General features: G+C 46.9%; 1 long non-coding RNA gene across 1 annotated transcript; it reads left to right on the top strand.

Moving 5' to 3' along the window:
• The first annotated feature begins 2907 nt into the window (after window positions 1-2907).
• On the top strand, window positions 2908-13882 carry LOC119087366. The gene is made up of 3 exons (XR_005090777.1): window positions 2908-3393; window positions 3560-3697; window positions 13292-13882. It is a non-coding gene; the product is annotated as an uncharacterized LOC119087366 (long non-coding RNA).
• Window positions 13883-15367: the final 1485 nt, after the last annotated feature.

Below are 15367 nucleotides of genomic sequence, written 5' to 3' on the forward strand. Positions count from 1 at the left end.
GAGTGAAAAATACATATGCAAAATTCAATTATGGATCCAGTATTATTATTTTTTTAATTGCTCCCATGTGTATTCATGCATGCCGGAAAGAGCAAACAGGCTATGAATTCGTTAATTTGGCCTCAGGAAACAGGGGCTCCCTTGCCAACAGCTTCCTTTCCCGGACTCAATCTAAGGGCTGAGGAGAGGAAAACCCCAGCCTTGGGGTGGACGGAGATATTCTAAAGGGCCGCAGGAGGCCCCACCTCTCAGCTGGGGCACGTGGCTCCAGCTCGGTTGAGTTAAAGCTGCCGGTCGTGACTCAGCAAGCCCAGCGGCTGCCCCAGCCCGATAAGTTTGTACTTGGGAAATACACAGGAGAATGTGTTTGTGAACTTGTGTGTTGGCTGCCGGTGTCCTGGGACTGGGGGCTGGGCTGGGGGTGGGTACGTGTGAGTTTACAGACGGGCGACTCTTTCTGTGTGCCAGCCTCAGCTTGCCGGGCCCTGGGCTATCCGGACCTAGGGAGTTTTGTCCTGCACCTGCACCTCTGTGCCCCAGGCCCCCGTGGGGGTTTCCTGTTGAGGCACTGTGTGGACAACCAGGCCCTTCTCGGTAACTCTACGGGGATAAAGGTTGCTGTCACTGTCCCTGAAAAGGGACTTCTTAGCCTCTACAGCCTTCCTAGGGCCCTACATGAGAGGCTCCCCGGGAGAGGTGACCTCCCGAAGGAACAGCTCACGTTCACTCATCACTAGTATTTTATGTTCATCTGCTCGTTTTATAACGTCAGATTCTTCCAGTCAGAACGGCTTGAAGCTCAGAGAGCTGACCTGACAGCCTACAGCCGCACAGTTCTGAAGTACCTGAAGGTGACAGGCAGGGGGCGGCTCTCCCCCTCTGGAGGCTGCAGAGTGCCCAGTTTGCTGGGGCCTGTGAGTGACTGATAAGCTGGGGGGAGGGGAAGGAACCTGTTTGTGTCAGCCGCCCTCCCCTTCCGAGAACGTGTGAGCCTCCTTATCCTGTCAGAGCCTGGGTGCTGTCCTCAGCTTCAAGTGGGCTTGAGCTGGGTGATAAAGTGGCCAGGGAAAAGAGGGGGGGCGGGGAGAGGTGACATGTGGATGTACATATATGGGAACATCTGTTTCTTCAACAGAACGTCATTGAGCATTTTACTAAAAGTTAACCGCCCCCCCCCATGCCTGTTTTTTTTTTTTTTTTTTTTTTTTTTTTTTTTTTTTGTTTTTTTTTTTTTTTTGTTTTTTTTTTTTTTTTTTTTTTTTTTTAACATGTCTACAATACCAGCACTTGGGAGGTTGAGACAAGAGAATCTGTTCAAGGCCAGCCTGGGTGGGCACATGAAATCCTGTCTCAAAAACAAAGCAAACAAACAAAAAGTTAATCCCTCTCCAAGAGAAGAGAGAGAGAGAGAGAGAGAGAGAGAATATGCTCATGCCCTGGGTCTCTCTAGTCATAGTATCTGAGGCAGGGAGAATTGCTTGCTTGGGAGGATTTCAAAGCCTCTGCTACCCTGTCTCAAAACAAACAAATAAAAAACCACAACTCAAATAAATAAACAAAATTCTTAACCTGCCAGGAGGACTAGCAAGATGACTTACTGGGTCAAGTCCCCAGCTACCAAGCCTGAGATAGATCAACAGGACCCACATGCTGGGAAGAGAGAACCGACCCTCACAAGTTGATCTCTGACCTACACACACACACACACACACACACACTCACCACACGCACACACACACACCACATGCACACACACACACACCCCACATGCACACACACACACACACACACACCACATGCACACACACACCACATGCACACACACACACACCACATGCACACACACACACACACACATGCCATACACACCACACACATGCACACATACATGCACACGCACACATACACACACACACCACATGCACACACACACACACACCACATGCACACACACACACACCATACACACCACACACATGCACACATACATGCACACGCACACATACACACACACACCATATGCACACACACACACACCACATGCACACACACACACCACATGCACACACACCACATGCACACACACACACACACACCACATGCACACACACACACACCACATGCACACACACACACCACATGCACACACACACACACCACATGCACACATACACACACACACCACATGCACACATACACACACACACCACATGCACACATACACACACACACACACCACATGCACACACACACACACACCACATGCACACACACCACATGCACACACACCACATGCACACACACACACCACATGCACACACACACACACACACACACCACATGCACACACACACCACATGCACACACACACACCACATGCACACACACACACACCACATGCACACACACACACACACACCACATGCACACACACACACACACACCACATGCACACACACACACACACCACATGCACACATACAGATATAAAAACAATGTTTAAATTAAAACCCTGCCAGATTTGGTCATGCACACACACACTTGGGAGGTGGAGGCAGACAGATCAGGAGTTCAAGGTCATCCTTAGCTACACACTGAATTCAAGATGAAACTGAGATGCTTCCGTAAAATCTTGTCTCCGAAAAACCACTAGTTCAAGACACAGAACTATTGACCAATACCCTGCTCTGTCCAGGGGTAGAAAGAGGAACTCATCTCGGCCAGAGACAGCCAGGCAGCTCCAATCAGCTGCTGTTTGAATCCTGCCTCTGCCACTCACAGGAATCTGGCTTCCTCCTGGATCTCACTCCCTGTTTGCTCTCCCAACCTCAGCCACTGGAAGAGAAAGCATTTGTAAGTTACTCTCTGTGGGAAAAGCACATCCCTGCTGTGATTCATGGCTCCAGAGGGGACAGCCTGAACAAATGTGTACTCAGATCTGGGAAGGCAGTGTGGCTCCATCTGTAGGGTGAAGAATGTTTCCTGGAGGAGGTGACCTTCCAGCTAGATTTTGTCGGATGAATTTACTACGTAGGGATGGGAAAGTACATCGCACGTGGAGGAGCAGCCTGCACAAAGACTCAAAGATAAGACAATAGTAAAAATATGTGTTCCCGGAACAAAACACGGGCTGGCAGAGTTTTAAAACAGAGCAAGCCGTGAGACCAAAGTATGGAAGGTCTCAGATGCCAGGTCCAGGCTCAGAAAGACAGATTTGGGGATGGCTGGGCAGTCTTTTAAAGTGGGACCCTCATAGACTAGTGGGGGTGTGGCCACCACAGGGGGAGGGAGACTTGGTGGTGGGTGTGGCGTCAACTCTTCCTTAGAAGGACCCTTTGAGAGCATGGAACAAATCTCCAGGATGAGCAAGTGGGAGCTGACATAGAGAAAAATGTAAGTGTCCCTTGCCCCAGCCTAGGGCTGGGATGGGGGAGGCAGAGATGGGAGAGTGGGGGTGTCCCCCGACAAATTGTGTTTAGCGTATCTCTCACCCTACCACCAAACACTGAAGAGTTCTAAAAGGCCTCTCTGCCCAAGAGTTCCTCTGGTTTTGTTGCAGTGTGGGGCTGGTGCCAATCCTGCCAGGAACACCTCTGCCCGTGGAAGATGCCACCTCCTGTTGAAACAAACAGTCCTGGGTGTTTGGAGATGCCTGGTGCCTCAGCCCCCTAATCCCACGAGGCACCTTGTTTTAAGGGTGAGTAAACGGAGCGAAATGACCTTCTCGTCAACACAGCCGTTAAGCAGCCCGAGCAGGACTGGAAGACAGCACTTTAGTTTGTTGGAAGAGCGGGAAGATTTGATAGTGTTTGGGGAACCGCTGAGATTCGGGCTCTTAAAAATCCAGGACGAAGGAACGGCGGTGTTTGGCGCCACCTAGTGTTAGAGAGGGGAGGGAGCCGAGGCACAGAGCTGAGCCATCTGGGCTGCCAGGAATTAGTGGCCAGTATCTCAACCCTGTGAAAGGGTTGGGGGAAGGGGTTGTGTGTGTGTGTGTGTGTGTGTGTGTGTGTGTGTGTGTGTGTGTGTGTGTGTGTGTGTGTGTGTGTGTGTGTGTGTGTGTGTGTGTGTGTGTGTGTCAGGGGCGGGGGGCGCGGGGGGTAAGACTGTCCTAGATTGCATAGCCAGATATCAAAACTTGCCAAGAGTCACTAAATAAAGGTCATTATCCTATTATCCTGCTGGGCAGTGGTGGGCAGTGGTGGCACATGCCTTTAATCTCAGCACTAGGGAGGTAGAGGCAGGTGGATCTCTGAGTTCAAGGCCAGCCTGGTCTACAAAGTGAGTTCTGGGATAGCCAGGGCTACACAGAGAAACCTTGTCTTGAAAAAAACAAACTATAGAGGGGAAAACAGTGGGAGGAGGGAGAGCTCAGAGATGGCATAGTCTGGAGAGTGCTTGTAAACTTAGGATCTGAGGGGTTTTGTTAAGATTTATTTTTTTATTTTTTATTTTTTATTTATTTTTATTTTTTTTTTTTTTTGGTTTTTTCGAGACAGGGTTTCTCTGTGTAGCTTTGCGCCTTTCCTGGAGCTCACTTGGTAGCCCAGGCTGGCCTCGAACTCACAGAGATCCGCCTGCCTCTGCTCCCGAGTGCTGAGATTAAAGGCGTGCGCCACCACGCCCGGCTTATTTTTTATTTTTTGAGACAGGGTTTCTTTGTGTAGTTTTGGTGACTGTACTGGATCTTGTAGACCAGGCTGCCTCAAACTCGTAGATATCTGTCTGGCTCTGCCTCTTTAGTGCTGGGATCAAAGGCGTGCACTGCTGCTGCTGCTGCTGCTGCCACCGCCGCCACCACCACCTGGCTATTTTTATTATTTTTAATTGTGTGTGTGTGTGTGTGTGTGTGTGTGTGTGTGTGTGTGTGTGTGTGTATGCCAGGTACCAGCGGAATCCAGAAGAAGACAGCATTGGATTAGCTGGAATGATTGTGAGCTGCCAGATGAGGGTGCTGCTGGGAATTGAGCCTGGGTCCTTTGCAAGAGCAGCCTGTGCTTTTAACTGCTGAGTTACCTCTCTAGCCATGGGACCCAAGGTTGTTTTCATTGTCATTGTTTTGAGACAGGGTTTCTCTGCGCAGCCCTGGCTGTTCTGGAACTTGCTCTGTAGACCAGGCTGGCCTCAAACTCAGAGCTCTGCCTGTCTCTGCCTCCTGAGTGCTGGGATTAAAGGCGTGTGCCATGACTGCCCAACAGTCAAGTTTTGTCCCCAGCACCCACTTAAATAGCTGGGAAGGTGCATAAGTGTGTATATCCAGCACTGGGAAAGCAGAGACTGGCGGACCTCTGGGAGTGCCTCTTAGGTCTCAGGGAGGGACCCTGTCTCAAAAAAAAAAAGCCAAGATGTGGCCAGTGACATGGCTCATGCAAGCTTCTGGCCTGAGTTCAATTTCTGGAACTAAGGTAAAGATGGAAGGAGGACATCAGCCCCATGAAGCTGTCCTCTGAGTCCACATGTGTATCGTGGCACAAGTGTGTGTATGTGTGCAAATGATAATATATTCAAAGACAATTTTTTGAAAAAACAAGGTAGATGGCTCCTGAGGAACAACATTTGAACTTAACCTCCAGCCTCTACATTGTATGTGTATACTTGTGGAGGCCAAAGGCATCGGAGTTGGAGCTACAGGAATTTTGAGATGCTTAATATAGGTGCTGGGAACCCATATTTTCCAAACTGAATGGAAACGCTGGACACCAGATCTTGTAAACCCAAGCCAAGGTCCTCCTTGGGTCTCAGGAAAATGTGTGGCCACCATGGACCTGTATGTAGGTTAAGTGTGGGAGGATTCTGAATCTTGAACACGATATAGATCTGGGTTTCACAGCCACTCCCCAAGGCTGCTCCTGGCTGCTTTGGTGTGGCCATATGCTTAGAGCCAGGTAGCTCTTCTGGACTGCTCAGGGACCTTCTGCTCTGTCTTGTAGAACCGTCCTTTTCTTTCTAGGTCAGGAGGACTTTGTCATATGCTCCACCTCCCCAGGCAGTGACAGAGCTATTGGCTGAGACCCTGCAGTACTGACAGTCTGTTGTCTCTCTATGGTCAGAATAAATGGACATACCTTTTTGGTTGTTTTTTGGCGGGGTGGGGGGTGGGGGGGCACATGCGTGTCATAGAGTATATCTGACCTCTACATGTATATGTGTGTGTGTGTGTGTGTATACACACACACACACACACATATGTGCAAATCCAAACATACAGGTGCACCCCCAACACATACACACATACACACACACACACACACACATACATGAATTTATAAGTCAAGTATGGTAGCTTACACCTGTAATCCTAGCACTTTGGAGACTGGGGCAGGAGGATTTCTGCAAGTTTGAGTGCTGTGGGACAATCTTTGTACATTGTAAATGTGTATACTCTCATTGGTTAATAAAGAGCTGACTGGCCTACAGCTGGGCAGAAAGAGATTGGATGGGAGAGCCAGACTAGGAGGATGCTGGGAAAAAGAAGGGTGGAGTCTCAGGAGTTGACAGCAGGTGCAGAGAGAAGCAAGGTGGGCGTGCCATACTGAGAAAAGGTACCAAGCCACGTGGCAAAGTATAGAGAATAAATATGAGTTAATTTAAATGTAAGAGTTAACTCGTAACAAGCCTGAGCTATTGGCTGAGCATTTATAATTGAATTAAGCCTCTGTGAGGCTATTTGAGAGGCACATAGAAACTCCGTCTACATTTGAGGTTAGTATGGGCTAAATTGTAAGACTATCTCAAAAAACTAAAAGCCTTAGACCCTCAACTGTTCAGAGTGATGTGATTGTCAATTTTTTTTTAAGTCTCATATAGCCCAGGCTGACCTCAAACTTATATTTAGCCTAGGCTGGCCCTGAACTCCTGCTCCTCCTGCTTCTGCCTCCAAGTGCTGGGGTTATTAACATGCACCACCACCACACCTGTCAAACTCTTCCAAAGAATTTTTGTTATATTGACTTATTTATCTTGAGGGTATAGAGGTCAGAGGACAACTTGCAGGAGTCAGTTCTCTTCTCTCACCATGTGGGTTCCAGGGATCAAAATCAGGTCATCTGTCTTGGCAAATACCTTTATCCACTGAGCCATCTCTTTGGTGTTGTGTGTGTGTGTGTGTGTGTGTGTGTGTGTGTGTGTGTGTGTGTGTGTTTAACAGGGTTTCTCTGCTTAGCCCTGGCTCTCCTGGAACTCACTCTTTAGAGCAGGCTGGCCTTGAACAAAGAGATCTGCCTGCCTCTGCTGGGTCCACAGCCTGGTGGGTCCACTGAGCCATCTTCCGGGCCCAGCCAGTCAAATCCTTAACCACCGAAGCCCGGAGCAGGAAACGGAGGGAGGCAGTCTGTCCTGTAGGAGGCTCAGGTGTGCAGGCGTGCAGGGGAGGGTAGTGACGAGGTCAATGTCCTCTGCCCGCCCCTGTCTTCTCTCCTGCCCCTGTAAAGAAATCAGCTCTTTGCTTTAGCAGTTGAGAAAAGCGGGCTGGAGAGACTGCTCGGTGTTAAGAGCATTCGCTGCTCTTGCATCAGACCCAGGTTCAAAGCCATCTGTAACTCCAGTTCTGGGAGAGCTGCCGTCCTCAAAGACCAAGCACGCACATGATGCACATAGAATGAAATGAATACATCTTTTAAAAAGTTGTTTTTTGTTTCGTTTTGATGAGAACAGTGAAGCCAGGCAAGAGCAGAAAATCCGACCAAGCTCACAGATCATGCCGTTACCAAGACTGGGTTCAGTCTGCTGGACTCAAGGTCTGAGGTTCTCTTTGTTCAGCTTTCATACCAGATGGTGGGGATGGAACCATCCCGGCAATCCCTGCCCCATCTCTCTCTCTCCTCTCTTATCTGGAACCCCCGCCCAACAATCCGCTCAGCAAAGCCAGGTGGTAAAGAGAAGTCCAAAGGGTCCCCAAAGCCCTTGGGAATAGGACATGAAGGAAAGGGCCCCTCTGGAGCCCCAACATTGGATCGAGGACAGGAGTTCGGCTTTGTCTGCTTCATTCACCCCTTCCCTTCCGTCTGAGCGCAGAACCTGGTACACCATAAGCTCTGCCTATGGTTGAATGAACGAGTTGGAGGAAGCAGCTTCCTTCTTGGGAAATCATCCCTCCCGGTTGCTCTCCTCCTGCTCCGCGTGTCCCCTGGCCGTCTCGTGGGGAGCTCTTGGCAGCGTTTCCTGTGTCTCAGCTTGGCCCCTTCTGCTCAGAGCACCATCCTTTCAGAAGCAGCTGTCCTCACTCCAGGTCCCCAAATGCTCACTTGGGGGCCGGGAATGTCGATCAGCTGGTAGATCGATTGCCTAGTATGCACTAAACTCCATGATCCATCAAACGAAACCAGGCGTGGTGGGATATGCCTACAATCTTAGAATTAAGGAGGTGGAGGCAGGAGGATCAGGACCTCAAGGCCATCCTCAGCTACGTGGCAAGGTGGAGGCCAGGCTGGGATACATAAGACTCTGTCTCAAAAACAAACAACAACAAAAATAAAAGCCCACTCTCTTCCCTTCAAATTTTCCATTTTAAGTAGAACACAAAATAATGAGCTTTGGGGGCTGGAGAGATGGACGGCTCAGCACCAACTGCTCTTCCAGGGGACCTGGATTCAATTCCCAGCACCCTGCAACTCCAGTTCCAGGGGATCTGATGTCCTGTTCTGGGTTCCAAGGGCACCAGGTGCAGGGTGAAAAGGGTCTTGACCCCAGGACCGGGGCTTGAAATTGCACCAATTGCTGAACTTGTCCCAGAGTCAGGCTGCAGAATCCCACCAATCCCTGAGGTCCCTGAACTCGAAATGCCAAAAATCCCTGAGCTTGCCTCAGAATCAGACCACAAAAAAAAAAAAAAAAAAAAAAAAAAAAAAAAAAAAAAAACACTAATCCCAAGCCACTCTGGAAAGCCCTCCCACCCCCCGAAATCCCATATAAAGTCTGTACCCTGTTCAGTTTGCTGCTGTTTCTCACCAGAGGCAGTCACCCTCCTGGATCCTTCCTACCCGATAAATCTTGAGTGAGGTTGGTTATGCGATGTGACATTTTCGGAGTAAAGTCCTGCTTTAACAGGAGCAGAGCTGAGCGGAGCACAGCAGATCTGCAACACTTTTGCGGGGGAAACTTGGCCCTAGCAGAGCAGAGCTGTAACACTTACTTCTCTGGACCGAGTGGAGGAGAGTTGTAACAGTTTCACTGGGGAAGCCTTCCCCTGCCAGAGCAGAATTGTTATACTTGCATGGGGGAAACCTTTCCCTGGAACAGAGCTGTAAACTGGTGACTTTGTGTTAGTCCACGGCTCCGGACTGCCAGGATACCTTTCCATCCAAGCTGCAATGCTTACACCATGCATGGTACACAGACATACATGCAGGCAAAACAAACAAACAAACAAAAAAACACATAAAATAAAAAAATAAAACAATGGGGTCCAGGATGGAAGTTTGGATCTCTGTGAGTTCGAGGCCAGCCTGGTCTACAGAGTGAGTTCCAGGAAAGGCGCAAAGCTACACAAAGAAACCCTGTCTCAAAAAAACCAAAAACAGGGGCTGGAGAGATGGCTCAGAGGTTAAGAGCACCGACTGTTCTTCCAGAGGTCCTGAGTTCAATTCCCAGCACCCATATGGTGGCTCACAACCATCTGTAATGAGATCTGGTACCCTCTTCTGTGTACATAATAGATAGATAAATAAATAAATAAATAAATAAATAAATAAATAAATAAATAAATTTAAATTAAAAAAATATAAAAAAAACCCCAAAAACAAACAAACAACAACAACAAAAAAAAAAAACCCACACACAAGCCATAGGTTTCATCACTAGCCACCATGTAAAGCGAGGTATGATGGGTCTTGCTGTGATCCAGCTCACAGGACATGGTGGCAGAAAGATCAGAAATTTAAGGTCACCCTCCTTCAGCTATATATAAAGTTTGAGGCCAGCCTGGGTTACAGAAGAAAGTTCAAAAATAGGGGCAAGTCATCATGACATCACACATGTATGTCATGTAATGTGTTCATAGCCACACCTCCATTATTCTGCCCACTCCAAAAATGCCCACTTGAGGTGCAGGGCATGCATGCAACTCTAATTACTAATGACTCTAAGGCAGGATGAGCTTGTGAGTACAGGAGTTCCTAGTAATCCAGAATACTATAGACCCTGCTTAAAAACAAACAACAAAACACCTCATTGTAAAGTATTTTTTAGGGCTGAGGGTATAGTTTGATGATAGAGTACCTACCAGATGTGTGCACAGTCCTTGGTTTGATCCACAAACATGATGGGTGGATGGATGGACATGCCTATAATCCCAGTACTTGAGACACTAAGGCAGGAGGATTGCGAGTTCAAGGCTAGTCTTGGCTACACAGTGAATTAATTGGAGGACAGCCTGAGACATGAGACCCTGTCACCAACAAACATGAAAAACTAAAGCATTTTTAGTTCGTTCAATTAATATGTTTATTAGGAGCCAACAGCTCCAGGGATTGGTTGAAGCCTGTGGACAGAATGGAAAAACTAAATAGGTGTGCCGGTGCAATGTGTGGCCTGTAGGTGGCAGCAGCGTCTGTGAAGTTAGCTATCCTCGGCCAGTAGCGCTCAAATTTCTTCAAGCCAAACTGTTGGACTGTTCAAGTGTACCAACGCAGGTGTGTAAGCATGCACCCAGCCAGAGGTGATGTACAAAGTGCATGTCTACAGTGTCGACACACATGGTCAGGTGTAAAGGAGCACAACATCCTGGGGCCAAGAGTGGATTTTTGTGTGAGAGCAGAACGGATCCAAAGTACGGGGAGTGTATGTGCATAGTCTGGGTTGTGTGCATATTGTTATGTGACTGTGTGATGCAGCGCCTCTTGGATTTTTTGGGCCCTATGCCCTTGGAATATCCGATGAAGGCGCATGATCCTGCAGCAAGATGCAGTTCATACCCCATTCCAGAGGGTCCTAGGGTCCCCTGGAGACCCCTGGGTATCTCTGGCAAGGGAGCATACCCAAATATTAATAAATAGTGAATATGACTGATATATTCCTCTCTTTTTCTTTTTTACAAGGTTTCTCAAGTTTCTATAATGAGCGTGTGTTTTTAAATAATGTTATATATATAATTATATATAATATATAAACATAATATAAAGATATATGTATTTCTTTACTTTTATTATATGAATGTTTTGCTTTGCATGTATGTTTGTTTGCCATATGTGTACCTAGTACCTGTGGAAGTCAGACCGTGTGGGTGCTAGGAATTGAGCCTGGGTCCTCTGCAGGAATAGCCAGTGCTCTTAACACCTGAGTCATCTCTTCAGCCCCTCATTTTAATGTTTTTGGTATTTATTTGCTGTTTATTGGGTTTTTTGGGGACAGAGTTTCTCTGTGTAGCTAACCCTGGCTGTCCTGGAACTCACTCTGTAGACCAGGTTGGCCTCGAACTCAAGAGATCTGCCTGCCTCTGCCTCCTGAGTGCTGGGATTAAAGGCACCCAGCTTCCTTTTTTTTTTTGGGGGGGGGAAGCAGGCCCCATGTTCCCAGTGGCTGGCTGGGGGTGGGGGTGGGGGTCAGGTAGGGACCCTCACAGTAGTTGTGGGAGTGTAGCTGACCCCAAAAGGCAGTGAAGCCCAACTTCTCTGAGCCTGGCTTGCAGTCCTCTTCCTACAGTGGGCCCCTCATCCTTCCATGGAAGCCCGAGGATGCAGGCAGGGAACTTCAGACTTGACTCTTTAGAGTCCACACGTCCCAAAGGGGCCCAAGAGGTCATCATTAAAAGCAGGATGTTTGTACCCCAGTTAACAGGCGCAGCTGCTGCCTTGCTGTGTCCACAGCAAAGGCTTCCTTGAAATAGTTACTTATTCTATTTTACAAAAGAGAAACAGGCCCAGTGTTGCGGGAGAATTGTTCATAGGGCCATTCCACTGTGCAACCTTGAATCAAAGGACGGAGTAAGCGATTGGCTGATCCCGGTCTTGGCTGATCAGGATCAGCCATTGCTGGAGGACTGAACTTGTCTGCTAGAGAGGGACAGGAACAGAGAAGAGGAATTCCGGGGGGGGGGGGGGGCGTGTTTCTGGGGCTGGTAGACTGGGGGAAAACATCAGAGAGGGTCAGCCAATTGACTCTCTGTTGTTCTTTGGATTTATCAGGTCTTTATCACAAATTCTGACTCCTGAGTTTTTTTGTTTGTTTGTTTTTCGAGACAGGGTTTCTCTGTGTAGTTTTGGTGCCTGTCCTGGAACACGCTCTGTAGACCAGGCTGGCCTGGAACTCACAGAGATCATCCTGTCTCTGCCTCCCGAGTGCTGGGATTAAAGGTGTGCGCCACCACCGCCCGGCCTGAGTTTTTATTATATTGGAACAAATTAGGTAATCGTTTCACCTGGCGTCCAACTCAGAGCCCTTAGATCGCACCCCAGGCCACCCCTCCCCGCACCGCCAGCTGGCTTTGTTGGAATGGCTGCTCTGCGCATAGCATGCGCCATCCTCCCCACCCCCAGCCCTGCTGCTGCACAAGCAGGTGTCTTCAGCCTGGCACCAGGCTTGTGGCAGCAGAGTACACGCCTGGTCGGCTACCCCAACGTTGCTCCCGGCGGGCAGCCATTTCATATCGTATGCATTCGCCTTTGTGAAGCAGATGTTAAATTCATGGACAACTCGGAATAGGATTATTCCACAAGACTGGAAAGATTTAGTTACAGCAATATTGAAAGCTGGGCCTCAGTTACAATGGAAAATATGGTGGAGAGAGGAAGCTAGGATTATAGAATAGCGAAGTAGGGCTAGAGGTATTGAAATTTCCCAAGACAGCTTCTCTGTGAGGGCAACTATGCTGATTTGCAAAGGCAGTTTAAATTTGATGATCACACCTTGGCATAATGTCATATAGCAACTTTGAATATTTGGGACAAGGTTGAAGAATCAGGAAAGAGGACTGAGTCATTTACTAAAATTATACAAGACCCAAAAGAAGCCTTCACTGATTTTCTACAAAGATTGACTTCAGCTGTAAATAGAATGATATCAGACACAGAAGTTAGACAAATATTAATTGAATCATTGGCTTTTGAAAATGCTAATTCAGAATGCAAAAGGGTCTTTAAAGGCACGATTGGCACTAATAGAGAAATGGATTAGAAATACAGCTGATATGGAATCTCACACTTGTGATGATACTTTGATAGGAAAAGTAATTTCTAGAAATTTTAACGAAAATCAAAATGTCAGATAATTTAATTGTGGTTAAAAAAAAAAAAAAAAAGGTCATTTGAAGAGGGTTATAGGTAAGGTATTCCTAGAAACAATGTTTTTTTTTTTCTAGAGATAATCCAAACAGAAGACCACAGATTTCTGGAGTATGCAGAAGGTGTGGCAAAGACTGGCATTGGACTGATGAATAATGCATGCAGATCAACGAGGGACAGGCAAGATAACACTTTGCTATCAGGAAATGCTTTAGGGAGCCTGTCACAGGCCCCAGTGTCAAATTTTGTTCAGTCAGTCCCTGTCAGCATTGGAGAAACTCCTTCACAGAGCAATTAAAAGATTTAATCCCTGTTGTTAAAAACCACACTGCTCTGGATGTGACCAAGACAGAACAATGTCTATAGATACAACAAAAAGCTCAGGAGAGACCAGAAAACAATTACCTTGGCAAACTGCTATGAATGATTGTTGGGATCAGAATGGCTCTGACCCCTCTAAGATTGCCCCCACCTCCCCTGTTCTGAGTGCGCTGAGGTCAGGCTGTTCTGCGATGTTTTGTTGTTTGGTATATCTCCTGTTTTGGCAGCTGTGGCACCCCGGGGTATGCTGACCATTCCTTGACCCTGGGTGCTTGATAAACAATTTTGTTTGTTCCTCCTGAAAGGGTATATAAGATGGGGAAGAAAGAATAAAGGTCGTCCTGATGCTTGCAACTTGACTGGTATGTGCTGTGTTCATCCCGACTTCCTTTGCCAGGTTTTGGGCCCAATTGCCATGCAGGCATGGCAAATGATCAGAGAAAAAAGCTAAAAATACCTATAAATAGCATTGAAATTGAGGGTTTGGCAGACACAGGTACAGATATAACAATAATTTCACCAAAATCTTGGCATCCCAATTGTCCTCTTCAGGAGGTAAATGTTCAACTTCTTGGAATTGAAACTTTATCTCAGGTAAAACAAAATGCAAGATGGGTAGAACACATAGGGTCAGAAGGACAGAGAGGAAAATTAAAGCCATATGTGGCTAACATAGCAATGAACTTATGGGGATGTGATTTGTCGCAGCAATGGAAAACACAGATTAACATTCCTCCATCTCAGAAACAAACCATAAAATAAAGCATGCTTTTGAGAGAAATATTAAAAGGTACTATCAGTCAGGTGGTGGTGGTGGTGGTGGTGGTGGTGGTGGTGGTGGTGGTGGTGGCAGTACACACCTTTAATCCCAGCATGTGGGAGGCAGAGGCAGGTGGATCTCTGTGAGTTCAAGGCCAGCCTGGGCTACAGAGTGAGTTCCAGGAAAGGCACCAAAGCAACACAGAGAAACCCTGTATATAAAGAAAGGCATTATCAGGAATGGTCACAGACTGTTCAGGTTGTACGTAAGCAGGGCACAACAGCTGGTGATCTTTCAAGTGTACCAACAGCCCAACATTTAAAATGGTCAACTGACAAACCCATCTGGGTAGAACAGTGGCCTTTGACATCAGAAAAATTACAGGCATTAGAACAGCTGGTACAGGAGTAGCTAATGCTCAACATATTGAAGAATCAACCAATCCTTGGAATTCTCCTATATTTGTCATTAATGAGAAATCTGGAAAATGGAGAATGTTAACAGATTTAAGAGCTATTAATAAGGTGATTCAGCCAATGGGTTCTTTACAGCCTGGAATTCCCTTGTCTTCTCTATTACCTAAAGGGTGATATATTATAGTGATTGATTTAAAAGACTGCTTTTTTTTAAATTATTACTTTACAAGTACAGGATAGAGAAAAATTTGCCTTCACAGTGCCTACTTATAATTCTCTGCCTGTTAAAAGGTATCAGTGGAAAGTTCTTCCACAAGGGATGTTAAACAGCCCCACCTTGCATCAACATTTTGTACAACAGTCATAAATGAATGATATATTAATAGCTGATTCAGAGGCAGATACTTTAGAAAAAAAATGTTTGAAAAAGTAAAGAAAATTTTGCATTGTTGGGCATTACAAATTGCTTCTGAAAAAATACAAAGAAGAGGGTTGGGGATTTAGCTCAGTGGTAGAGTGCTTGCCTAGCAAGCACAAGGCCCTGGGTTCAGTCCTCAGCCCTGAAAAAAAATACGAAGAAGAGATTCTATTAATTACCTAGGATATAAGATAGGTTTACAAAAAATTAAACCACAGAAAATATAAATCAGGAGAGA

The sequence above is a fragment of the Peromyscus leucopus genome, chromosome 2, assembly GCF_004664715.2.
Source record: "Peromyscus leucopus breed LL Stock chromosome 2, UCI_PerLeu_2.1, whole genome shotgun sequence".
Taxonomy (NCBI): Eukaryota; Metazoa; Chordata; class Mammalia; order Rodentia; family Cricetidae; genus Peromyscus; species Peromyscus leucopus.